Source organism: Molossus molossus, unplaced genomic scaffold (genome assembly GCF_014108415.1).
Source record: "Molossus molossus isolate mMolMol1 unplaced genomic scaffold, mMolMol1.p scaffold_m16_p_12, whole genome shotgun sequence".
In the NCBI taxonomy this organism is placed as follows: domain Eukaryota; kingdom Metazoa; phylum Chordata; class Mammalia; order Chiroptera; family Molossidae; genus Molossus; species Molossus molossus.
In genome coordinates, this window is record NW_023425347.1 from 2,163,864 (window position 1) to 2,189,982 (window position 26,119).

The 26,119-nt window shown below is 43.7% G+C and overlaps 2 pseudogenes; both read left to right on the forward strand.

Annotated features, from left to right (window-relative positions):
- The first annotated feature begins 4,904 nt into the window (after nt 1-4,904).
- LOC118626157 lies at nt 4,905-6,953 on the forward strand (annotated as a pseudogene).
- A 12,777-nt stretch (nt 6,954-19,730) lies between these two features.
- LOC118626158 lies at nt 19,731-20,652 on the forward strand (annotated as a pseudogene).
- Nucleotides 20,653-26,119: the final 5,467 nt, after the last annotated feature.

Here is a 26,119-nt window from a genome sequence, read left to right on the forward strand (position 1 = left end):
CACCCATCAGAGTTTGCCACACAGTGAAATAAGCTGTATCCGTTGACTATTGCCATATGCTGTGTAAAAAACCCGCCCAAAGTGCAGCGGCTTAAAGCAACAGAAGTATACTCTACACCTGGGGGTTGGCGGATCTAGCCAGAACACGCTTTCCTTGTGACCGTGGAAGAAACACAGAAAAGATGAGTGGAAATTTACAGGGCCTCTTGAGGCTAGAGTCTGAATGGGGTACTATGACTCCTACCCACATTTCATTGGCTAAGACGAGGCATATGATCAAGCCCAACATCAATGAAGCAGGAAAATCTGCCCTGCTTCTAGTGAAAAAACTGCAAAGTCGCATGACAAAAGACATGGATACAGGACTGGGAGAAAAATATAATCTCCCACAGTGCTTTGAGAGTAATCGATTGTATCTGTGCCTATATCTAGCATGCACAATTGCTTCGAAGCAATACACGTGACATACCACTTCACAGCTATCAGAAAAGCTTTTTTTTTTTTTAAAGAAAAGATAATATCAAATGCTGGTGAGGATGGGGAACAATGGGAAGTCTCATATGTTCCTGGTCCAAACACAAAATGGTAAAACTATTTTGGAAAGTTTGGTAGTTTTTAATACAATTCGACATATTTACCATTTGGCCTAACAGTCCCAGCCAGGCGAAATGAAAACATGTGTCCACACAAAGACCTGTATGCAAATGTTTCTGGCAATTTTACTAGTAATTGCCCAAAGCAGAAACACTGAAAATGTTTATCAACTAGTGAATGGATAAACTGTGGTCCATTCACATAATTGAATGCCACTCAGGAATAAAAAGGAACAAGCTGCTAAAGCATGGATGACATGGACACATTTCAGATGCATGATACTGAGTGAAAGAAGTGGATACAAAGAGCCATATACACTGTATGACTCCATCTTATGATAAGAAAAGGCCAAACTACAGTGACAGAGGGGATGAGAATGACTACAGAGAGACACAAGGAACCTTTTTAGGATGATGGAAATATTCCAAATCTTGTTTCTGGTGGTAGTTCTGCAAGTATATAAGTTTGTCAAAACTCATAGAGCTATACATTTAAAAAGGGGGGATTTTATATATTTAAACTTCACCTTAAAACAAAATGAACAAAAATAGCATATAAACATTTTCTCCTTCACCTTGCCCTGAAAAAGGCGGAAGGATGTGAAAACAGATTTGTTTGCAAACTGAAATTTCACAGATTCTTAGCTGGTCAAGCGACAAGACGAAATTAAACGTGGCTTGGTGTGAGGTAGCACATGACACGTACATAGAAGTTTGGGAACACATCTTTCCCAGCATTAGGAGTGCCTTGTAGGTTCGATGACAAGGGTGGGAAGGAAATCGGGAGGTTCTGGTTAGGGGACGTAGAGCATGTGACAGGCCTGATCTTCTGGTTTCGACCTTAGAAAGAAGGAATGCCCATATGGCCTGTGTAAGAGGGTCCTTGGCGCCCCAGAGAACCAGCCTGAAGACTAGGGGCCGTTCCAGCTGCCCTGGGGATGCAGTGTATCCATGTTTCTCTAAGTGTGGTCCTGGACGGACTTAGGAATGGGCCGAGAGTCTCCATTTAAACAAACCCCGTAGGATATTCTTATGCACATTAAAATGATATGGCAGTTCAGAGTTAATATGTTTGTTAACGTGTGGATTCTGTGAAATTCGTGATTCTCCAGGATACCAACAACTTATTTACATGTGCATAGCTATACTGGAGACCCTTCCCCTCCACTGCCGTAACTCCCACCCACCCCTCAGCTCAAAGGCTGTCATGGTGGACTAGAAGCTCCCTTCTGGCCACTGCAAGTTCATCTCAGCTGCTGCAGTTTGTGGGTCACAGCCACCCCGCCATAGTCACTGCCTGGAACTCCTGGGCACAGCTCTGCAGAGCAGTCTGCCCCGTGGTTCCCACAGGCCCTGGCTCCGGCTGTGTTCTCTACACTCACAGAAGACAGGATGTGCAGAGCAAACTTTACCAAAAGGTTGGGGTAATTAAAGAGGAAAGAACTCTCGAAGCCGCCATGGGGTCCCTTACATGTGTACCCCTTCATAATTTTGTTCTCCTGCCCTCGTTTTCCTCTCTGTTGGATATCACTACTTTCTCTTTGTTTTCCCCTTTCTGTCCATAGGAATTGGTCTTAGCCCTGGACTCACTGCCTGCCCATGGTGTCGGTCAGCTATTGTCCCAACAACTGCATTACCAATCACCCTAAAACAGGGGTTCAAGCACAGTCACTCATCCTTCTCGTGCATCTGCATGTCAGCTGGGGCTTCGCCCCAAACTGAGGTGGACCCCATCTCCTCCGCTGATCTCTCGTCCTCCATAAGAATGGGCTACGCAGGGAAGTTCCCAGGGCAATAATGAAATGCAAGAGGGCAAGCCCCAGCACACATGCATATTCAAGCCTCTGCTGTATGTCTGCTAACATTCTTGTAGCCAAAGGATGCCACACAACCGAGTCCAGAGTGAACGGGCGGGGAGACACGCCCGCACCAGGAGGCCGTGGCTGGAGTGCGGATGTGCATTACCATCCCGGGGAGAAGACTCCGGACCAGTCGTTCGGTCTACACCCATCGTGAGTACCGGTTCCCTTCGCTGAAGACCGAGTCTAGAGAAACACCTGAGGCTTCACCCAGACAGTAACTGATAGTTATGGACTCCCGAATTTACACAGTCCAGTCCAATCCTGGACAGATATGGACAATCATTGTGACTGTCTTGAAGATCTCTTCAAAAGTAGGATTTGCAGGTATGTATGACCAATGCAGAAGCAAATCCCTGCGTACACACACACACACGTGCGCATGCAAATTTACACGTGCGTGTGTGCATGTGTGCAGGTCCAGTTAGACATGCCTTCTTCCAAACCAAGTTTCATCTCAGAGATTTTCAGAGGCTAAATTCTTCAGTAGAAAAAGGATTTTTCTAACTGCTTCATAAATCCCAAGAATTTGATTTCATAATGATATCAGGACTTTGCATTATGCTGAGAAATAGCATTGCCTTTTCTTCAACCTTGCTTCTTCATAATCGAAGGCCTGTGGACCTGCCAAGAATAAGAAAGCAGCCAGGAGCTAGACCTCAGTACCTCCAAATGCCACACTCCCTCCACTGCGCAGGCTTTGCACAGGAATATTCTTACTCAGGGCTTCAATGTTTCCATTTTCTGTCGGGTAGTTTTATCCTTCCAGTTGCATGCAGTTCTTCCAGTGCAGGAGGAGCTGGAGGCACTAATTAGCTCTGAGTTTGGAACTCCAAGTAACTTGCTGTGTGCTCTGGGACAACCTGTTTCTCCCTGAGCCTCTGTGGTAACCTGCCCCAGTGCTCTTGGGCCACTCGGAGGTCACTTCCCGCTGGGGCTCTCGGTCGTCAGTTGCACCAGGTACTTTCTTGAGTCATTTGCAGCAGGGACTCCCTTTCGTCACTTTAGTTCCATTTTTCTATAATTTATGCCTCTTTTCTCCATAGAGAATATTTACACATTTTTACAGTTAAAAAAATCTAAACTGGTAGCAATAAGTAAACACAAATGAAAAGTATCACTTTATACCACCACAGACAAAATTATTTTTCACATGAGTACTGCCAATGTTCTTCATGGTCAGCAAGTACAGAATAAGATACTTTTCAATTTTGTGTTTTAATTTGGATGATAATTTTTTTCAATTAAATATAATTGTAGGATTGTCTCTTTGCATTTCACGCCCAAGCATGCATTTGTGTCTGTCAACTTAGCACCAAGTAATACTATTTTAATTGTCATAGGCAACAGAGGTAAAATAAGCTGCATACTGATGTTAAAAGATTCATTCCTGCAAAATAAAAACCAGAAGACATGTCCTCTGAGAGCAAGCGTTCCAGGTGGTCCAAATGAAAGAAAGTGCTGGGAAAATCAGACCCTCACACAGCATGTCCTTTCCTCAGGGGGCCCGACGGAAAACTGTATCCTAGCCGCTGCTAGGGTATCCTAGCTGTCAAAATCCGGGCCACTGCTTCCAGCCCCGATGTAAGATCTGGTTTTATTCCAAATCTCCACTAAGGATGACTAAAGTTAGAGTAAAAACACAAATCTTTGACAGTATCAGAAAGTGATCAAGGCACCTAGGACTTGAGGGACTAAGAATGGGACAGAAAAAAAATGCCACGGGATCAGGGTAACACTCTCCGTGATTTCTCCCCTTGAGACGTTTGCTGACTTATAAACAGGAAGTGCAGGACCTGGAGGCCAAGGGAAAAGAAGCAGCTTAGAGACTCACAGGGTATCAAAACAAAATGTGAAAAGCTAAAGAAGTTCATCACCACCAAACCATTATTATATGAAATGTTGAAGGGTCTTCTTGAAGAAAAAGATAAAAAATATGAACAAACAAAATGGCAATGAATACATATCTATCGATAATTGAATCTACAAACAAAATGAACAAGCAGAACAGAAGCATTCTCATAGATACAGAGAACATTTTGTTGGTTGCCAGATGGGAGTGGTTTGGGAGAATGGGTGAAAAAGGCGAAGGGATTAAGAAGTACAAATTGGTTGCTAGACTGACAAACCTCAAAGGGAAGGGGGATTGGGGAGTGGGAAGAAATAAACCAAAGAATTTATATGCATATGTGCATAACCAATGGACACAGACAGCAGTGTGGGGAAAGGCAGGAGGGGGGCGGGAGTGGGGAGGAGGGGTCAATGGGGGAAAATTAGGAACATCTGTAATACATTCAACTATAAAGATAAGTTTTAAAAAAATGTGGCATTCGTGGCTAGCAAAAAAAGCCAGGACTAGAGGGGCTCAGATCCCAGAGTAAAGAGAATCGTTGGAAAATGAGCGGATGCTCCACCCCACTTTTCCCATCGGGCATTTGCTGATTCCTACAGCATGCGGGAAGAGATCAAAAGCCCAAGCAGAAAGAGGCAGGTCAGAGGCTAAATAGTGAAATAGGGTCATTGGGCTGAGGAGTCCAGAATGGGAAGTCGGGGCCAACAAGGAGTCAGAGCTCTGAAAAACACCTCCAGGCTTGCAGTCAGGACTCCAGGCAGACTGCAGATAGGAGTAAGGGCACAGTGGACATATATTAGCCTCATAAAACCTAAAGCCCAGCCTCAAAATACCATATTTCCTAATTGCACCAGGGAGCTCTGTCCCTAATTTTTCTGCCAGAAGAAAATGAACGTATCTCTGGAGAAGGAAAACATGTAGAACTCCTACAATTGTTCATGCATGTTGTCTAAAACTTGATCAAAAGTCTACAAGCCATGTCAGTAAATAGAACCAAGTGACAAAAAATCAGAATAAGAAAAGAGAAACAGATTTGCAGGAGATTGATATATTGGAGCTATCAGACACAGGCTATAAAGAATTATGATTAATATCCTAAATGCATTTGTTCCCTTCATGTCATTTAGTGGTTTGACAACTAGCTCACATCCTTTTAGCATTGAAAAATATTCCATTGTCTGGACATACCACAGTCTATTATTTACCTATTGCAGGACATCTTGGTTGCTTCCAAGTTTTGACAATTATTAGAAATAAAGCAATTATAAACATCCAGGTTTTTGCATAGACATATGTTTTAAACTGCTTTAGATAAATACCAAGGAGCATAATTGCTGGTCCTTATGGTAAGTATATGTTGAGTTTTGTAAGAAACCAACAAACTGTCTTCTAAAGTGGCTGTGCCATTTGAACTCCCATGAAGGAGAGTTTCCTGATGCTCCAGCCCGTCAGTGTGTTTGGATTTTAGCTGTTCTAATAGATGTGCAGTGGTATCCCAGTGTTGGTTTAATTTGCATTTCCTTCTTGACATAGTCTGTGGAACATCTCTAGGTAATGTCTCTACATAACAGGAGAATTTTGGGTGGACACTGCTGATCAAAGACAGGAATGACTGTTCTTTTGGTTGACACAGACATCAGGATTCTGATGAAACAGATACAGACTGGTGGGCCCATCCTGCCACAGACAACTTTTATGACTACTCACCCAGAAGAAGTGATGATAGCTTTAGAGACAAGCTTTGAGCTCATTATGATCCAAACCCCTACCATGGTGGGTATTGAGATTGGAATCACCAGCACAGGGATATGGGTTGACAGGGGGGCCAGGAGCACAGATGGCGGAGGCAGCAGAGACTGCGACCAAGGATGTGACTCCAGCACACACAGTGGCAGAAGAGTATTTGGCGGCAGGCACTGTGGGGCAGTGACTGCAGAGGAGGGGCACGTATGAAGACTGTGATAGACGAGATGACGGGACATGGAGCTCCAGACATGGGTGTAGATGTGATGCAGGCTCATCCCGAAGACCCACACTGACTCCAAGGCCTCAGACTATTCCCAAGGAAGATGATTCCCCTGCTAGCACCTCACACGCCATCCGTCAGCCGCTCTCTGTGGAGGGCCGACGCCTGTTGACACAGCTACCAGAGAACGGAAACAGGAGCCGCTCTGGAAGGAGCCGGAGACATTGCAGCGTCAGGTGGATGAACCCAAACTAGAACATCAGCCTCCGAGGGACACGCGAGCTGGGCTGTGGAGGGGCGCGGAACCAGTAGGTAGAAAACAGAAGTGAGTCATCACAGACTGGGGCCTCAGCCACACCTGGCGGAAATGCAGGAAGGAGAGAGGGTGAGAAGTGTCTGCAAAATGAAACACTCAGTTAGGGGAAAGGCTGTCACTCTCCAACTTCTGAGCCTCCCAAACCCGAACAGCCTCTGAATGTAATGCCAGCCCCTCCACCGAAGGAGAATGCTTGGGTGAAGTGGAGCTCTCACCACCCTGCTTCATCTCAGAGCTCAGAGCAGCACCCCCAAAGGGTGTGGGGTTGGGGGCAGGGGGAAGGAGTTCTGGCTCAACCATCTAGGAAGGACCAGCAAGGAAAGAAGAAAATAAAGTGGATGGTGAATGTCTCTCAAGGCCAAAGTAAAATTCCAGCAATGGTCCAGGAGATGGAGGGAACAAAGGCTTGTAAAGAGTCAGACAGAAACAATGACAGCCCTGGCCAGTTTGGCTCAGCGGTTAGAGCATCAGCTCACGGACCACAGAGTCCCAGGTTCAGTTCCCCACTAAGGGCACATACCTTGGTTGCAGTTTGTCCTCGGCCCTGGTTGGGGTCATGGGGTGGAAGGCACTTGATGTGTCTCTCTCGCATCGATGTTTCTCTGTCTCTCTTCCTCCCTCTCTATCTGAAGATAAATGCAAAAATGTCCTCAGGTGAGGATTAAAAAAAAAAGAAAAGAAAAGAAACAATGACAAAAAGATTGGGACTCCTGATCTGTACCTGAACCAAAGAAACTGAAGAACATGCAGCCTCAGCTCCGCTCTGCAGGCCCTGTCCCGTTGGTGACCACGAAGGCCAGCGAGAGGCTGCTCAGGAGACCTATACCCTCTGCTTCGCTTAGTCTCTCGCGACCTGGGAACATCTGATTGCAAATCAAACCTCCATGCTGACAAGACAAAATAAAACTCACCATCTCCTGAGGGAAAAAAAAAGGAAATGGGTCAAACCACCAAGACAAGTTAACAATGCTGGGACTGAGAGACTTTCCGGACTTTCCGGAACTTGGGACTTACTGGTTTAAAACAGGGCAAGTCTGCCCTGACGGTCTGGCTCAGCAGTTAGAGCCTCGGCCATGGACCAAAGACTCACGGGTTCAATTCCGGTCAAGGACACGTGCCTCGGTTGCAGTTCGGTTCTGGCCCTGGTCGGGGTCATGCAGGAGGCAACCAGCTGATGTGTCTCTCTCACACTGATGTCTCTCTCTCTCCCTCCCACTCTAATGGAAAAATATCCTTGGGTGAGGATTATAATAATAATAATAATAATAATAATAATAAATTAATTAAATAAACTAAAACAGGGCAAGTCCTAGGCAAACTGGGCGCTGCTGGTCACCTCCTGTGGCGCAATAGGCCGGAGATGCTGAGCGCCAGTGATGAGCCCCAGCTTCCTCGCAGGCTCTGCGCTGTGGCATCTCCCCTGACCCACACAGCCCCACTCCACTCGGTGCCTGCGCCTCCTTCCTGTGAGCCTATCGCCTGTTCGTGTGCTGCCCCTAGGTGGGCTCTGCCCCTCAAGGCTACGGTTCTGCTCCTTTAAGAACTCTGTCTAGGCTTTCGTATTAGGAGAGCGGAGGAGAAAACATATACGCATATTTCTCTGCCCATACCAATATTTCTATGGCCCCAGGAGGAGGCAGATCACAGGATAGCCTCTGGGAAAACAGAGTGGCCAGGGCACGAGGGTAGTAAGGTAGAAGGGAGACTTTTCCCTTCTGTAGCAGCTTCACTGAGAAATAATTTACATACCATATAATCCTCCTATTTAAATCACTTTAATCATTTTCAATATAATGACAGAGATGTGCAACCAGGAGACAAACATTTAAATGTCATCTTGTGTGTCTTTTGAATTAGACACCATGATAGTATATCAACTACTACAATGTAAATAAATAAATAAATAAAATTAACAACAACAAAAAAGTTGCTGTTGCCCTTGTGTGCTACCTAGCATACAGTCGGGCAGGGTGCAGGTCGACTGGTTCCCCGTTTTCGGTAGACAGCACAATGCTCCGACCAGCTGAGCCACACTGGCCAGGGCCGATTGAACCGGTGTTGTAAAATCCTGCGCTGTGGTCGACCTGCTAGGCACTGGGAGCTCACACTCAGGAAGTATTACTGTCTTTGGGAACATGCGGTATTTATTTTAATGTTTCTAGCAAAATTGGTAGCTCCTAGGAGGAAGCCTTTCCGTGTGCACCCTGACACCTCCGGGAGGTGTGGCACACACAGTGCCCTCAGGATGGATGCAGTGGGGTAGAATATGCCCAGGCCCAGCACGCCTCAAGGTTTTCACTGGTTGGGTAACTTTTTTTACCAACAATCAGAGGACACCCCGCTGCTGTGGCTCAGTGGCTGAGCATCAGCCCAGGCACCAAGGTGTCACCAGTTTGATTCTTGATCAGGGCTCATGCCTGGGGTGTGGCCCCAATCCCTAGTGGGGAGCATGCAGGAGGCAGCCAATTGATAGTCTCTCTCATCAATGTTTCTCTGTCTCTCTCTCCCTGTCCCTTCCTCTCTCTCTAACATCAATAAAGAAAAAAAATTTTTAAATAAAAACTATCAGGCCTGGCTGGTGTGTCTCCGTGGTTGAGGATCAGCCCAGGCACCGGGAGGTCGCGGGTTTGATTCCCAGTCAGGGCACATGCCCAGGTTGTGGGCCCCATCCCCAGGAGGGGTGTGCAGGAGGCGGCCTATCCATGTTCTCTCTCATTGATGTTTCTCTCTCTCTCTCCCTCTTCCTTCCTCTCTGTCTAAAAATCAATAAAGAAAAATCTTTAAAATAAAATAAAAACAATCAGAGGATGGAGGAGGGTTCCTCTGAAACGATAGCCTGGGAGCCAGGTCTCCTCTTGCCTTCCTGAGACTCTGCCTCTTCGCAGAGCATTGGTTTCAACACAGACCTCGGCCAGCATTTCCAGGCTGTCAGCAAGTATAGCACTCCAGGATGGCACCGGGCACAAGGGAGTGACCACACATTTGGTCTCATAAGTCCCTCCAACCTGACACAAGTTAGAAGACTGTATAAACGTTGTTTATGGCCCTGGCTGGTTTGGCTCAGCGGTTAGAGCGTCGGCCTGTGGTCCAGAGAGACCGGGGTTCGGTTCCCACTAAGGGCACGTACCTCGGTTGCAGTTTGTCCCCGGCCCTGATTAGGTTATGCGGGTGGCAGCCACTCGATGTGTCCCTTTCACATCGATGTTTCTCTCTCTCTCTTTCTCCCACTCTATCTGAACAGAAAATGGAAAAATGTCCTCGGGTGAGGATAAAAAAAAAGTTGTTTATGTTTATCTTCAGTGTCCTTTCTTTTTTATTTTTTAAAAATGTTATTGACTTTTCAGAAAGCGAGAGATAGAAACATTGATGTGAGAGAGAAACATCCATTGGCTGCCTCCTGCACGCTCCCCACTGGGGATCGAGCCCGCAACCCGGGCATGCGCTCTGACTGGGAATCGAACCAGGGCCTCGCAGTCTCTGGGACGGCATTCAAACCACTGAGCCACACCTGTCAGGTTTCAGTGTCCTTTCTTTATTCACTCTAATTTTCTACAATGAGCCTATTTTTAAGTTAAAAATAAAACACATTCCTAATGGCGCCTCCTACAAGAAGCCTTCCTTGACTCCTTCCCTACCTCTTCTAGGTAGTTTTGGTTTCCTTCTTTTAGTTTCTACAAAACCTGTGTTCACCTCTTGCAAGCACTTACCATAAGGTATTTTAATCGCCTGTTTAATTATCTGCCTCCCAAACCTAGACTGGGATTTCCTTAGGGCAGGTGCTTTTCCTTTTCTAACTGGGTCCCTAGGGCCTCACATGGGGCCTGGGGCACAGAAGGAGCACTTGTCCTTCCAGTTCCCCTAAGAGCCTGCCTTTAACACTTAGTCAACAATGGACTCCAACCTATTCTCAGAGAACCCAGAGAACACTTCTCTTTGGTGAACTGATACGTCCTGCTAAGCCTGAGTACCCACACTGATCCGTGAATGTGAGGACAGGGGGTTCCCGAGGGACTTGGTCTGCATGCCATCTCGGGAATGCTGGGAGCTAAGGCAAGTTCTCAGGCACAGGGTTTAGGGAACAGCTACACTTCTCTGGAAGGGAAGGCAAGGGGAGGCGGTGGGGAATGAGGGGCTGGAACGGCTGTAAATCGAGAGGGGAAGGCATGAGCAGTCTGCTGTGGAAGACAAATTGATGGGGAGTATCAGACAAACTGAACGCACACAGGGTCAGTTAGACACACTCTGCAGAAAGGAAGGAGAAAAAAAGGAAGGAGAAAGCAACAAAAGTGGGAAGGGATAGAGAAAGAAGATATCAGAGAAATAACCATTTACACAATACAGGTGGTCGTACTTTATGAACGGACAGGTAAGGCCCCCCAACATTCCCCTCGGAGCTGTTCCTGAAGAGCTCGAGAAGGGACAGAGGCATCTCCGTGGCCTGCAGTGTGCTGGACGCCCACTCCCTGCAGCAGGACGAGTGCCTGGACCCACCCTCAGAGAGTCCTATGTAATTAACGGGTCAAGGAGCAGCCTGGGCATCAGACTAGTTAAAAGCTCTTGAGTGATATTTTTTTCAGTATTTTCTATTGTAGTAAAATACACATAACAAAAAATTTACCACCTTAACTATTTTTAAGTCTACAGATCAATGATATTAAATACATTCATAATGTTATACATCCATCTCCAGAACCCTTTTCACACTGTAAAACTAAAACTCTTTCTCCATTCAGCCCTGACTCCCATCCCGCCTCCCGCGCCCCTGGACACCATCATTCTGCTTCCTGTCTCTATGTTTTAACAACTCTGAGTACCTCAGTTCACTGGGATCAGTAGTGTTTATCTTTTGATGCCTGGCTGGCTTCAATTAGCACCATATTTTCAATGTTCATCCATGTTGTAGCATGTCAGAATTACCTTCCTTTTAGGACTGAATGATACTCCACTGTGTGTATGAAACACATTCTGTTATCCACGCATCTGTCCATGGATACTCGCATTGCGTCCACATTTGACTACTGTCAGTAATGCTACATGCATGTACAAACATCTTCCTGAGACCCTAATTTTAGTTCTTTTACATATATACCCAGAAGTGAAACTGTTAGATCACATGGTAGTTCTATTATTTTTACTTTTTTAAAAAATTAATTAATATATTTTTGTTACAGATGTTTCTCCTTTTATCCCCCAATGATTCCTCCCTCCCCCATCCTCCCAACCCTGTCCCGTTTTGTTGTCCAAGTCCATTGGTCATGCATACATGCATAAGTTCTGTGGTTTATCTCTCCATCACCACCCCCTTATCTGGTGATTGTCAGTCTGTACCCCACTTCCACGTCTCTGGGACTACCCCGTTCCTCAGACTGTTATGTTCATTATATTCCACAAATAAGTGAGATCATATGATACTTGTCTTTCTCTGTTTGGCTTGTTCTGCTTAGGATAATACTCTCCAGGTCCCTCTATGTCGTCTCAAAGGATAAGAGATCTTTCTTTCTTACAGCTGCATAGTACTCCATTGTGTATATGTAACACAGCTTCTTTATCCATTCATCTACTGACGGACATTTGGGCTGTTTCCAGATCTTAGCTATTGTAAATAGTGCTGCTATGAACATGGGGGTATATATATTCTTTCTGATTGGTGTTTCAGGCTTCTTAGGGTATATTCCTAGAAGTGGGATCAATGAAACAAGAGCTGGTTCTTTGAAAAGATAAACAAGATTGATGGACCCTTAGCTAGACTCACCAAGAAACAAAGAGAGAGAACCCAAATACACAAAATCAAAAAAGAAAGAGGAGAAATAATAACGGACACCACAGAAGTACAAAGGATTGTGAACAAATATTATGAACAATTATACGGCAAAAAATTTGACAATCTAAGTGAAATGGACACATTTCTAGAAAGACAGAGTCTCCCAAAACTGAACCAGGAAGAGATAGAAAACTTGACCAAACCAATAACAACAAAAGAAATTGAAGACGTAATCAAGACTCTCCCAGCAAACAACAGCCCAGGCCCAGATGGCTTCACGGGGGAATTTTACTGAACATTCAAAGAAGAACTAACACCCATTCTCCTCAAACTATTTCTAAAAATTTAAGAACAAGGAAGACTTCCAAACTTGTTTTATGAGGCCAGCATAATTCTAATTCCAAAACCAGAAAAAAACACTACAAAGAAAGAAAACTATGTACCAATATCCCTGATGAACATAGATGCCAAAATCCTGAACAAAATACTAGCAAATCGAATCCAGCAATACATCAAAAACATTATTCACCATGACCAAGTGAGATTCATCCCAGGGATGCAATGCTGGTACAATATTCACAAGTCAATAAATGTGATACACTATATAAACAAAATGAAAGATAAAAATTATATGATCATATCAATAGATGCGGAAAAAGCATTCGACAAAATCCAGCACCCATTTCTGATAAAAACCCTCAGCAATTTGGGAATAGAGAGATCATATCTCGACATAATAAAGGTCATGTATGAAAGACCTACAGCAAGCATCATACTCAATGGGCAAAAACTAAAAGCATTTCTCTTAAGAACGGAACAAGACAAGGATGTCCACTTTCACCACTCTTATTTAACATAGTACTGAAGTCTTAGCCACAGCAATCAGACAGGAAGAAAAAATAAAAGGGATCCAAATTGGAAAGGAGGAAGTGAAACTGTCATTATTCGCAGATGACATGATACTATAGGTAGAAAACCCCAAAGACTCCATAAAAAATTTACTAGACTTAATAAATGAATTTGGCAAAGTAGCAGGATACAAAGTTAACGTCAAGAAATCGATGGCATTCTTATACACCAACGATGAACTCACAGAAAGAGAAACTAAAAAAACAATCCAATTTATTATCACGGCAAAATAATTAAGATACCTAGGAATAAACTTAACCAAAGAAGAAAAGGACCTAGTCACAGAAAACTATAGGTCATTGAAAAAAGAAATAGAAGAAGATATAAAAAAGTGGTTTGGAAGAATTAACATCATTAAAATGTCCATACTACCCAAAGCAATCTATAGATTCAATACAATCCCCATCAAAATATCAACGACATACTTCACAGAACTAGAACAAATACTTTTAAAGTTCATATGGAACCAAAAAGACCTCAAATAGCCACAGCAATCTTGAAAAAGAAGAACAAAGTTGGAGGGATCACATTACCAGATTTCAGGTTATACTACAAAGCTACTGTAATCAAAACAGCCTGGTACTGGCACAAGAACAGGTATATAGACCAGTGGAAAAGAACAGAGAATCCAGAAATGGACCCAAGACAATATGCTCAATTAATATTTGACAAAGGTGGCAAGAGCATTAAGTGGAGTAAAGACAGTCTCTTTAATAAACGGTGTTGGGAAAATTGGACAGCTACATGCAAAAAAATGAAACTAGACCATCAACTTACACCATACACAAGAATAAACTCAAAATGGATAACAGACTTAAACGTGACTCATGAATCTATAAAAATCCTAGAAGAAACTGTAGTTAACAAAATTTCAGACATTATCCGCAGCAGAATTTTCACTGATACATCACCTAAGTCAACAGAAACAAAGGAAAAAATGAACACATGGAACTACATCAAACTAAAAAGCTTCTGTGCAATCATCAAAATAAAAAGGCAACCCACTGTACGGGAGAGCATACTTGCCAATAATATATTAGATAAGGGGTTAATTTCCAATATATATAGAGTGCTCATACAACTCAACAAAAGGAAGACAAAGAACCCAATTAAAAAATGGGCAGAGGAACTAAATAGACACCTCTCCAAACAGGACATACAAATGGCCAAGAGACATATGAAGAAATGCTCAACATCACTAATCATCAGAGAGATGCAAATTAAAACCATAATGAGGTATCACCTCACACCTGTCAGAATGGCCGCTATCAACAAATCATCAAACAACAAGTGTTGGCGAGGGTGTGGAGAAAAGGGGACTCTTGTACACTGCTGGTGGGAATGTAGACTGGTGCAGCCACTATGGATAACAATATGGTGTTACCTCAAAAAATTAAAAATTGAACTTCCATTTGACCCAGTGATCCCGCTTCCAGGAATATACCCTAAGAAGCCTGAAACACCAATCAGAAAGAATATATGTACCCCCATGTTCATAGCAGCACTATTTACAATAGCTAAGATCTGGAAACAACCCAAATTCCATCAGTAGACGAATGGATAAGAAAGCTGTGGTACATATACACAATGGAGTACTATGCAGCTGTAAGAAAGAAAGATCTCTTATCTTTTGAGACAACATGGAGGGACCTGGAGAGTATTATCCTAAGCGAAACAAGCCAAACAAAGAAAGACAAGTATCATATGATCTCACTTATTTGTGGAATATAATGAACATAACAGTCTGAGGAACGGGGTAGTCCCAGAGACGTGGAAGTGGGGTACAGACTGATAATCCCCAGATAAGGGGATGGGGGGGGAGATAAACCACCGAACTTATATGCATGTATGCATGAACAATGGACATGGACAACAAAGCTGGGGACAGGGCAAGGAGGATGGGGGAGGGGGGAATCATTGGTGGGAAAAAGGAGAAACATCTGTAACAAAAATAAATTAATTAATTCAATAAAAAAATAAAAATAAAAAACGGAACATCTTTCTGAAAAAAAAAAAAATCAAAACCAAAAAACAACTATCATTCAGAACCACCTGACTTCGAGCTGAATAAAAGTCCTACAACTGGGAAATGAAAGAAGCAGCCACACCAAGGCTGGTAGGAGGGGCAGAGGCGCAGACAGGCTGGTCGCACACTCACATGGGGTGGATAAAAATCACGAGGGTCCTGGCCAGTTTGGCTCAGTGGTTGAGCATCAGCCTGTGGACTAGAGAGTTCCAGATTCGGTTCTCGCTAGAGGCCCGTACCACACACACAAAAAAATCCGGAGGGACATCTCAGCTGGGAAGGTCCTCCCTGAAGACTGAGGGGTTCCCAGCCCACACCAGGCCATCAGCTTAGGGTCCAGGGTCAGGAAGAGAATCCCCATCACTTCTGGCTGTAAAACCCGCGGGAATTGATGCTGAGGGAGCCTGAGGCTGAGGGAAGAGAGGCCTCTGGAGCCCCAGGCAGTTCCTTTGAAAGGGCTCATGTAAGGACCTACTGAGACTTGCTCATCTGAGCTCCAATGAGGGGGCGGCAGCTTGAAAGGCACCAGAGACTACTAGGAAGAACTGAGCTGTTTGGCATCTGGGTGAGAGTTGGAGGAGCAGCTTTTTCCTGGACAGACTTGCTGTTGGAAGTTCCTTTGGTGAGCCCTTCCCCAGAGCAGCAAATGGGCACTATATCTGGGACTCCAGCAACCTGGCTCACACTGTTTGCTCATGATTCCCTTGAGGCCCTGCTACACCCAATCTCGGGCCCACCCAAGCTGTTTCCAGTGGCTTCACCATTGCATTGGCCTGTCTTGGCTCCTGCTTCAGATTTTCTTAAATTCTCTCAAACAAGCAGCATTTCGTCTCAGTGAGCCCCATATCTCTCACTAAGTGGCCCCAGGCCAGGCACTAGAAGCAACCAGCCTTGGTTCACAGCTTGGCTTTGAATGGGAACCTGCAAGCCCAGCACGAGAAGCAGCCATCTGCAAGATAGCTTTGTAGCTTATGCCTGGTGCTTCAGAGCCAGCATACCCAGTGGACAGTTTCAGACCACATGGAAGCACCACCACTCAACCACCTCCACTAGTGACACACTCAAGGAGTGGACTCAGTGGGTACCAGAGCCCTGATGAAGTTATTCTCGCTCTGTGGTGAGCCCCTCCAAGGTGGTCAGAGGTCAGCAGTTAGTGGACACAGCCAGTCCTTGCAGCTGATCAGCCTGAGTAAATCCCTCCCATTGAGATGCTAACAGCAATCAAGACTCAATTACAACAGAAGGGTGTACAGTCCACACTAGGTGTGCACCTTGAGGTCCCAGCTGGGGTGATCAGGAAGGCTGTGCCACGGGACCCTACAGGACACCTACTACAACAGGCCACCCTACGAAGCCTAGGAGACACAGCAAATCTACCTAATACATAGAAACAAACACAGGGAAGCAATTAAAATGAGAATACCAAGAAATATGTCCCAAATGAAAGAATAGAACAAAACTCCAGGAAAAGAACTAAACAAAATGGAGATAAACAATCAATCAGCTGCAGAGTTCAAAACATGGTTATAAGGATGCTCAAGGAACTTAGTGGGATCATCAAGGAAGTTAGTGAGAACATCAAGGAATTTAGTGAGAACATCATCAACAACAACAACAACAACAACAAAAAGTCAGAAATGAAGGATACACTAACTGAAATAAAGAATTATTTACAGGGAATCAATAGTAGAGCTAGGTGAAGCCAAGACGCAAACTATCAATTTGGAATATAAGAAAACAAAAACCACTGAATCAGAACAGCAAAAAGAAAAAAGAATAAAAAAAAATTAATGAGGATAGTGTAAGGATCCTCCGGGATCAACTTCAAGCATATAAACATTCGCATCATAGGGGTGCCAGAAGGAGAAGAGAGAATCAAGAAATTGAAAATCTATTTGAAAAAAATAATGACAGAAAACTTCCCTAACTTGGTGGAGAAAACAGGCATACAACAGACATACAAGTCCAGGGAGCACATAGAGTCCCAAACAAGACAAACTCAAAGAGGCCTACACCAAGACACATCATAGTCAAAATGCAAACGGTTAAAGACAAAGAGAGAATCTTAAAAGCAGCAAGAGAAAAGCAGTTAGTTACCTAGAAGGGAGTTCCCATAAGACTTTCAGCCAATTTCTCAAAAGAAACTTCGCAGACCAGAAGGGAATGATGAGATATTCAGAGTGATGAATAGCAAGAACCTATAGCCAAGATTACACTATCCTGCAAAGCTATACTTTAGAATCTATGGACATATACGGAGTTTTCCAGACAAGAAAAAGCTAAAGGAGTTTATCACCACCAAACCAGAATTATATGAAATGTTAATGGGTCTTCTTGAAGAAGAAGAAAATAAAAAATATGAATAATAAAATGGCAATAAATACATATCTATCAAAAATTGAATCTACAAACCAAGGGAACAAGCAAAACAGAAACAGACTCATAGATACAGAGACCTTTTTGTTGTTTGCCAAATGGAAGGGAAGGGGGGTGAAAAAGGTGAAGGAATTAAGAAGTACAAATTGTTTGTTAGTCTGATGAGCTCAAAGGGAAGTGGGGAGGCGGGAAGAGATAAACCAAAGAACTTATATGCATATATATATATATATATATATGTAACCAGTGGACTCAGACAATAGTGTGGGGAAGGCAAGAAGGGAGTGGGAGTGGGTAGGTGGGGTCAATGGAGGCAAAAATTGGGAACATCTGTAATACATTCAACAATAAAGATAAGTTTAGGAAAAAAAAGAAGTATGAGTCCTCCAGCTTTGTACCTGTTTTACAAGATTGTTTTGGGTATTCAGGGTCATTTGGAATTCCATAAGAATTTCTTTTTTTATTCCTCACCTAAGGATATTTTTCTACTTATTATCAGATAGAGTGGGAGGGAGGGGGAAAGAGAGACAGAGTGAAACAGTGATGTGATAGAGCCACATTGACTGGTTGCCTCCCGTACGACCCGACAAGGGTCGAGGATGAACCGCAACTGAGGTATGTGCCCTTGCCCAGAATCAAACCCGCAACTCATTGCTCTACAGTTTGATGTTTTAACAGCTGAGCCAAACTGGCCAGAGCTGGAATTCCATAATAATTTTAGGATGAATTTTTCTAATTCTGTGAAAAAGAAAAGTCACTGGGATTTTGATAGGGATTGCATTGAATCTGTGGATCACATTGGATAGTATTGATATCTTAATGGGTTTTCCAACCCATTTATTTATTAATTAATTTTTTTCTTTATTGATTTTTATAGGGGAAAAGAAGGGAGAGGGAGAGAGAGATAGAAACATCGAGGAGAGAGAATATTGACTGGCTGCCTCCTGCATGTCCCCCACTGGGGATCAGGCTCAAAACCTGGGCAGGTGCCCTGACCAGGAATCAAACCGCCGACCTCCTGCTACATGGGTCGACACTCAACCACTGTGCCACACCGGCTGGACCCAACCCATTTATTTGTCTTTAGTTTCAGCAAGTTTTGTGGTTTTCATTGTATAAGTCTCTTACATTGATAGTTAATTCCTAAGTATTTTATTTCTTTGGGTGCTATTGTAAATGGAAGTGAATTCTTAATTTCCATTTTGGATTTCATTGTCAGTGTACAGAAATGCAACTGATTTTTGTGTGCTCACTTTATATCTTGCTACTTTGATTAATTAATTTATTCCAACAGGTTTTTTTGATGGAATCATTAGGGCTTTCATATAAGATCATATCATCTGCAAACAGATCATCTTACTTTTTCCTCAAGTGATTTTATTGTGTGATTGTGCAGCCAGGGTTGAGAATCTGCAGTTGATCTAATTCCTAATCAGTGTTCTTAGTATCACTTCATACTGTGCTGAGTGTGATCATCATGTTTAAAGATAAGTATCGGGCCTGGCCGGAGTGGCTCAATGGTTGAGCGTCGACCCATGCACCAGGAGGTCGCTGGTTCAATTCCTGGTCAGGGCACATGCCCAGGTTATGGGCCAAATGCCCAGTGGGGGCCATGCAGGAGGCAGCCAGTGGACGTTCTCTCTCATCGATATTTCTCTCTCTCTCTCCCTCTCCCCTCTTCTTTCTCTAAAATCAATAAAGAAATTTTTTTTTAAAAAGATAAGTATCAACTGCTTTGCCAGGTCTTCCCATCCTTGCCCAGTTGGCGTGGTGCTTGTTTCTGCACCTCATCTGGAAGAGTTGCTGCTGAGGACCCCAATGTTTGGGGCATCCTGTCTGGTTACAAACACGAGCCAGGGGCAGCTGGCTGGCTTTTATAAGGACAAGCACGTGCTGTGGATACCAGTCCACTCTCTCCACTGAAACTCGTCCATTTTGGACATGATAGTAAAGGTATTTCCTACTTGGCTCAATCTAAATCTGATAGCGTGCCGGGCTTTCTGTTCATTGTACTTAATTTCTCATGGCGCACTCTGATCCTGGCTTTCATGCTCCGGCACCAGGTCACAAGCATGGGTTTGATCGTCGTAGGTGGTCTCCACTCCATAACCTGCGCTCTAGATGGTGCGGATGGGAAGCGATCCCGCAGAACCAGTCCCAGCACTCCCTGGGGAGCTTCTGACCGGCGGGAGACCGGCGGAGCCTTTACCTGTCCTGACTGGCATTCACCTTCCGACCAGGACCATCTGCTGTCAGAGCTTTGTTCCTCACCTTCCGCTGCGACTCGTTTTGTTTCCTTCATCCTGTCCCACTGGGAAAGCACAGCCCAGGGATTCTCTCCTGCATGGGGGTGTGGCACCAGCCAGGTGGCTATTTCTTTCACCTATACAGTGACTGGAACTGTGGGAGTCGAGACCTGTTATAGACCTTTCTTTCCTGTTTAACTTCTCATGTGGAGACCTGTTCATGGCAATGATTATTGATTGTGTATTATGTGTGACTCTTCCAATGAGTTTACTGAACTGTCTCAGAATCTATAAAGATAACACCTTGGAATACAGTTCAGTCTATGAGGCTACAGTTCCCTTCATTTCTCCATGTTTGCTGTTCATCTAGTCTACAGCACAAATTGTCCGGTCACCTGAAGATAATTTAGAAATACAGTCTTGAGTATTCTTCTTTCTGGTTGTCAAACAGGCATTGCCAACAGTTCATGCCAGCTGATTGTGTGTTAAATGAGCAGAACCCAGGGCCCAACTTTGAATTGGTTGCTGGTTCCTCTCTTCCTGGTTGTGATAGGGATGACCCCAGCATAGCCTCTTCCACTAAGGGCATCCTCCTGTGTGTACAACAGCTGGCCTCCCTGGCTCACGTCCACTGGAGCACAAGCCACAGGGCAGCCATGTCCAGATTCACTCCTTCTAACTGGGAAGATCAAACTTGAATTGACTGGGAAAGGACAAAAAGAATATTGGCCTGCAATCCACAGAATGAAGGACTGTAAATAAAATGCTTGAAAGTATTTTATTCATCACCATTGAACTAAATTGCCCTGCTTAATGGACGTGGGGACTCGGTGCATTTGTACTTGGCCAGCAGGAGTGAAACTCATGATCTGCACTTGTGGAATTTTGGACCGACGATTTTCCAGCTGATTTTATTTTTATAAAACTATGTGGCGCCTGGCTAGTGTGGCTCAGTGGTTGAGCATTGACCCATGCACCAAAAGGTCGCCAGTTTGATTCCCGGTCAGGGCACATGCCCAGGTTGTGGGCCTGATCTCCCGTGGGGGGCATGTAGGAGGTTTTCTCTCAATGTTTCAATCGATGTTTTCTCTCATCATTGTTTCTCTCTCTCTCTCTCTCTCTTTCTCTATCTTCTCCCTTCCTCTCTCTCTAAAATCAATTAAAAAATAAATTTTTTTAACCATGTGGCATTTTAGTTAAGCATAATGTACATTAGACCAGCAAAATGTTCCTAGTGATTTTAGCTTCATGAGTCCATAATGTTTCAGTTCATACAGAGTTACAGATGTATTTTCATCTTTAAAACCTCAAAATTGGGCCCTGGCCAGTTTGGCTCAGCGATTAGAGCATCGGCCTGCGGTCCGGAGAGACCCGGGTTCAGTTCCCGCTAAGGGCACGTACTTCAGTTGCAGTTTGTCCCCGGCCCTGGTTGGTCATGCGGGTGGCAGCCACTCGATGTGTCCTTTCACGTTGATGATTCTCTCTCTCTCTCTCTCCCTTCCTCTCTCTCCCTCCCACTCTATCTGTATAAAAAAATGGAAAAATGTCCTCGGGTGAGGATAAAAAATAAAAATAAAAAAAATAAAACCTCAAAATTGGTTTAGGAACACTGATAACATTAAAAAAGCCACAGTGTTTTCATATTTGGTACTTAGTAGTAGGTCTTTAGCTCAAATCTAATATACAGGAAAGATAAGAGCAAGTGACTTTCAGCAAGAGATGGCAAATGACTACAGAACAATGTACAGTTGCCAACTATTGGTTTCTCATATGTCCTTATGCTAAGAGAGCTCATATATATGTTTAGATTTCTACTATTCTGGCTTTGTTATGGAACAGATCTTGGTAAATGGTTTGTGATATCCTTTAAAAATACTCTATTGAGAGTTAGTCGGCTGTCATTGTAGCTCACCCACTGTCATGGCTCATTGTTTAAATGTAGCATTTGTCCCCCATCGGCTGCAGGTGGCTGAGATTTGGTGTCCATTAGCCAGTCCCAATCTTATGCAGATCAACTTCTTCTTCTTCTTTTTTTTTAATCCTTACCCAAGGACATTTTTTCATTTTTTGTTCAGATAGAGCAGGAGGGAGAGAGAGGAAGAGAGAGAGAGAGAGAAACATCGACACGAAAGGGACACATCAAGTGGCTGCCACCCGCACGACCAACCAGGGCCGGGGACAAACTGCAACCGAGGTACATGCCTTTAGTGGGAACCAAACCCAGGTCTCTCTGGACCATAGGCTGACGCTCTAACCACTGAGCAAAACCAGCCAGGGCTGCAGATCAACTTCTTTATCAGAGAAATTTACTCTGTAGTTAGGAATCTCATGAATTTCACTATGAAATTAATACTATGAACCTCACTGCAAAATCAATTTCTGATTCAGTTTGTCTTCCCTTTCTTCCTCCCCTCTATCCCTTTCTGTGGGGGAGAAAAAGCTGTGTTTTCTATTTCACATGAGATAGAGACAGAGAGAGAAATGACCTAGCACCCCCACGTGCCCACCTCCCCACTTGGAGCGTAGCTTTGATACGCGCGCCTTACTGAGCACACACTCCCTGGCACATGACTCGGGAATTCCCAGGTCACTGACACACATGAAAATCCCTTTGACTTTAACCTGGTTGTTTTCTAGGAATGTGGATATTTTCTTCTATTTCTTTTCCACTTTGTCTCCATTTATTTCGGTGGTGCTGGTGAAGTCTACTTACTGAGGTGGGTTTTTTTGTATTTTCTACTGAATAGAGTTTGTGTTCAAATAAAGAGTGTGTCTTAAACTCTTTCTATAGGATGGATTGCATTTGGATAAATAGGCATCTCTGTGTTGATATGCAATTAAATTCATAACCATCATTTATGAATGTAATCATCATAAAATATAATTATTGTGTATTCCTTTGTTGAATTTCAGTCTCCTGCTTTGTAAAATAACTATATAATTGACCCAAGTTTTTTTTTTTTTCTTTATTGATTTTTAGAGAGAGAAAAAGTAGAGGGAGAGATAGAAACTTCCATGAGGGAGAACATCTATTGGCCGCCTCCTGCATGCCCCCCACTGGGGATCGGGCCCACAACCTGGGCATGTGTCCTGACTGGCGATTGAACCGGCGACCTCTTGGTGCAGGGTCGATGCTCAACCACTGAGCCACACCGATTAGGTGACATTTCGGTTTTTAAAATTTTTAATTCTAGTCATTGTCATTTAGGTTATTAGAAACGAGGAATCAGGAGTAAACTTATGGTTCTGTAGTCACTTTAAAAATTGTTTGTACCCCTGGCCAGTTTACCTCAGTGGTCAGAGTGTGGCTTTCGGACCAAAGGGTCTTGGAGTTGACCCCGGTCAAGGGCACGGACCTGGGTTGCGGTCTTGATTTCCAGGCCCGCTGGGGGCGGTGCAGAAGGCAGCCAATCGATGTGTCTCTCTCACACCGATGTTTCCTTTTCTCTCTCCCTCTCCCAACTCTGTCTGAAGACAGATGGAAAAATATCCTCAGGTGAAGATTTAAAAAACAGAGAGAGATTGAAGAGATATCAGCAAGTTACAATGTACGCACCTATGAAAAAGTAAAAGTTAACACAGCAGGCCGGAGATCATCATTCGCAGGAAGGACTGTTTGCAAGGTTGGCCCTTGGCTGGCATCTGGAGATTCGGACTGGGTGCTTCTCACTGTTCCCTGCCTGATGAGAAGGGCGGTCTGTGCATAAATGACCAACAGTGTGGTCTCTGCCCACGGCCTGCTCTCCTCCTGGGCATCTGCGGTGTCGGTGTGCTGGGGGGTACAGGCCGCGTGAGCAGCCCCAGGGCAGCCTGGGCGCGGAGTCCAGGCGTTCCCCTGGCCACCAGCACTCACGGCGGGTCGGTGTTGGAGGAACAAGCCTACTGCGAGGCTCCTGGGGAAAGGACTCTAGGGAGCGGCTCCTGGTGTCCTCTGGACTTCCTCCAGGAGTCGTGTCCCTTTGCTGGCTCGCTCCATGTCCTTTCTTCATTCTAAAGCACAGCTGTGAGTGGACTGTATGCTGGGTTCCATGACTCCTCGTGACAAATCACCGAACTTAGGAGCGGTCCTGGGGACCCCAGACCTAGTATGTTATTTGGATCTTCATAAAACAGACAAGCAAACACTGGAAAAAATAGGCAAAGGAACTGAACTCAATGTAACGCGACTGGGAGTCTTAATTCTTAGATGTGATAACGGCGCCGTGGTTCTGTTCAGGGCACATGTGTGTTGAACTGTCTGTGAGGTCTGGGCCCCGTTTCAGCGTCTCCCAGAGGAAAGGACTGGGTGCAGGGAGGGTGCGGATGGACAGGGACTGCCATGAGCTCAGGCTGTCGCAGCCGGAAGGTGTGTCTGTGGCGCTCGATCGCGCTGTCTGTCTGCCTTTGTGTGTTTGAAATTCCCCCGATGAAACAGTTTTCAGAAGAGCGTAAAAGGTCATAGCACTACAGGCCTACTTCAAGAAACAAGAAAAATTTTGAATAGACGATCTAACCTCACAAGTTGAACAACTAGAAAGCAAATTAAAGAAAACCCCAGAGTGAGTAGAAGGAAGAAAATAGTAAAGATCAGAGCAGAAATAAATGACATGGAGACCAAAAAAACAATTCAAAGGATCAATGAAACAAAGAGCTGGTTGTTTGAAAAGATAAACAAGATTGATGGACCCTTAGCTAGACTCACCAAGAAAAAAAGAGAGAAAACCCAAATACACAAAATCAGAAGTGAAAGAGGAGAAATAATTACTGACACCACAGAAATACAAAGGATCGTTAACAAATATTATGAACAATAATACGGCAACAAATTCGACAATCTAAGCAAAATGGACAAATTTCTAAAAACACGTAGTCTCCCAAAACTGAACCAAGAAGAGATAAAAAACTTGAACAGACCAATAACAACAAAAGAAATTGAAGACTTAATCAAGACTCTCCCAGCAAACAAAAGCCCAGGCCCGGACCGATTCATGGGGGAATTTTACTGAACATTCAAAGAAGAACTAATACCCATTCTCCTCAAACTAAAAATTCAAGAAGAAGGAAGACTTCCAAACTCGTTTTATGAGGCCAGCATAATTCTAATTCCAAAACCAGAAAAAAACACTACAAAGAAAGAAAACTACATACCAATATCCCTGATGAACATAGATGCCAAAATCCTGAACAAAAAACTAGCAAATCAAATCCAGCAATACATCAAAAACATTATTCACCATGACCAAGTGAGATTCATCCCAGGGACGCAATGCTGGTACAATATTCACAAGTCAATAAATGTGATACACTATATAAACAAAATGAAAGATAAAAATTATATGATCATATCAATAGACGCGGAAAAAGCATTCGACAAAATCCAGCACCCATTTCTGATAAAAACCCTCAGCAATTTGGGAATAGAGAGATCATATCTCGACATAATAAAGGTCATGTATGAAAGACCTACAGCAAGCATCATACTCAATGGGCAAAAACTAAAAGCATTTCTCTTAAGAACAGGAACAAGACAAGGATGTCCACTTTCACCACTCTTATTTAACATAGTACTGAAGTCTTAGCCAGAGCAACCAGACAAGAAGAAAAAATAAAAGGGCTCCAAATTGGAAAGGAGGAAGTGAAACTGTCATTATTCGCAGATGACATGATACTATATGTAGAAAACCCCAAAGACTCCATAAAAAATTTACTAGACTTAATAAATGAATTTGGCAAAGTAGCAGGATACAAATTTAACGTCAAGAAATCGATGGCATTCTTGTACACCAATGATGAACTCACAGAAAGAGAAACTAAAAAAACAATCCCATTTATTATCGCGGCAAAAAAATTAAGATACCTAGGAATAAACTTAACCAAAGAAGAAAAGGACCTAGTCACAGAAAACTATAGGTCATTGAAAAAAGAAATAGAAGAAGATATAAAAAAGTGGTTTGGAAGAATTAACATCATTAACAAAGTATTGGAAGACTTAGCCACAGCAATCAGGCAGGAGGAAAAAATAAAAGGGATCCAAATTGGAAAGGAGGAAGTGAAACCGTCATTATTCACAGATGACATGATACTATATGTAGAAAACCCCAATGACTCCATTAAAAATTTACTAGATGTAATAAATGAATTTCACAAAGTAGCAGGATACAAAATTAAAGTCAAGGAATCCACGGCATTGTTATACACCAATGTGGAATTCACAAAGATAGAAACTAAAAAAACAA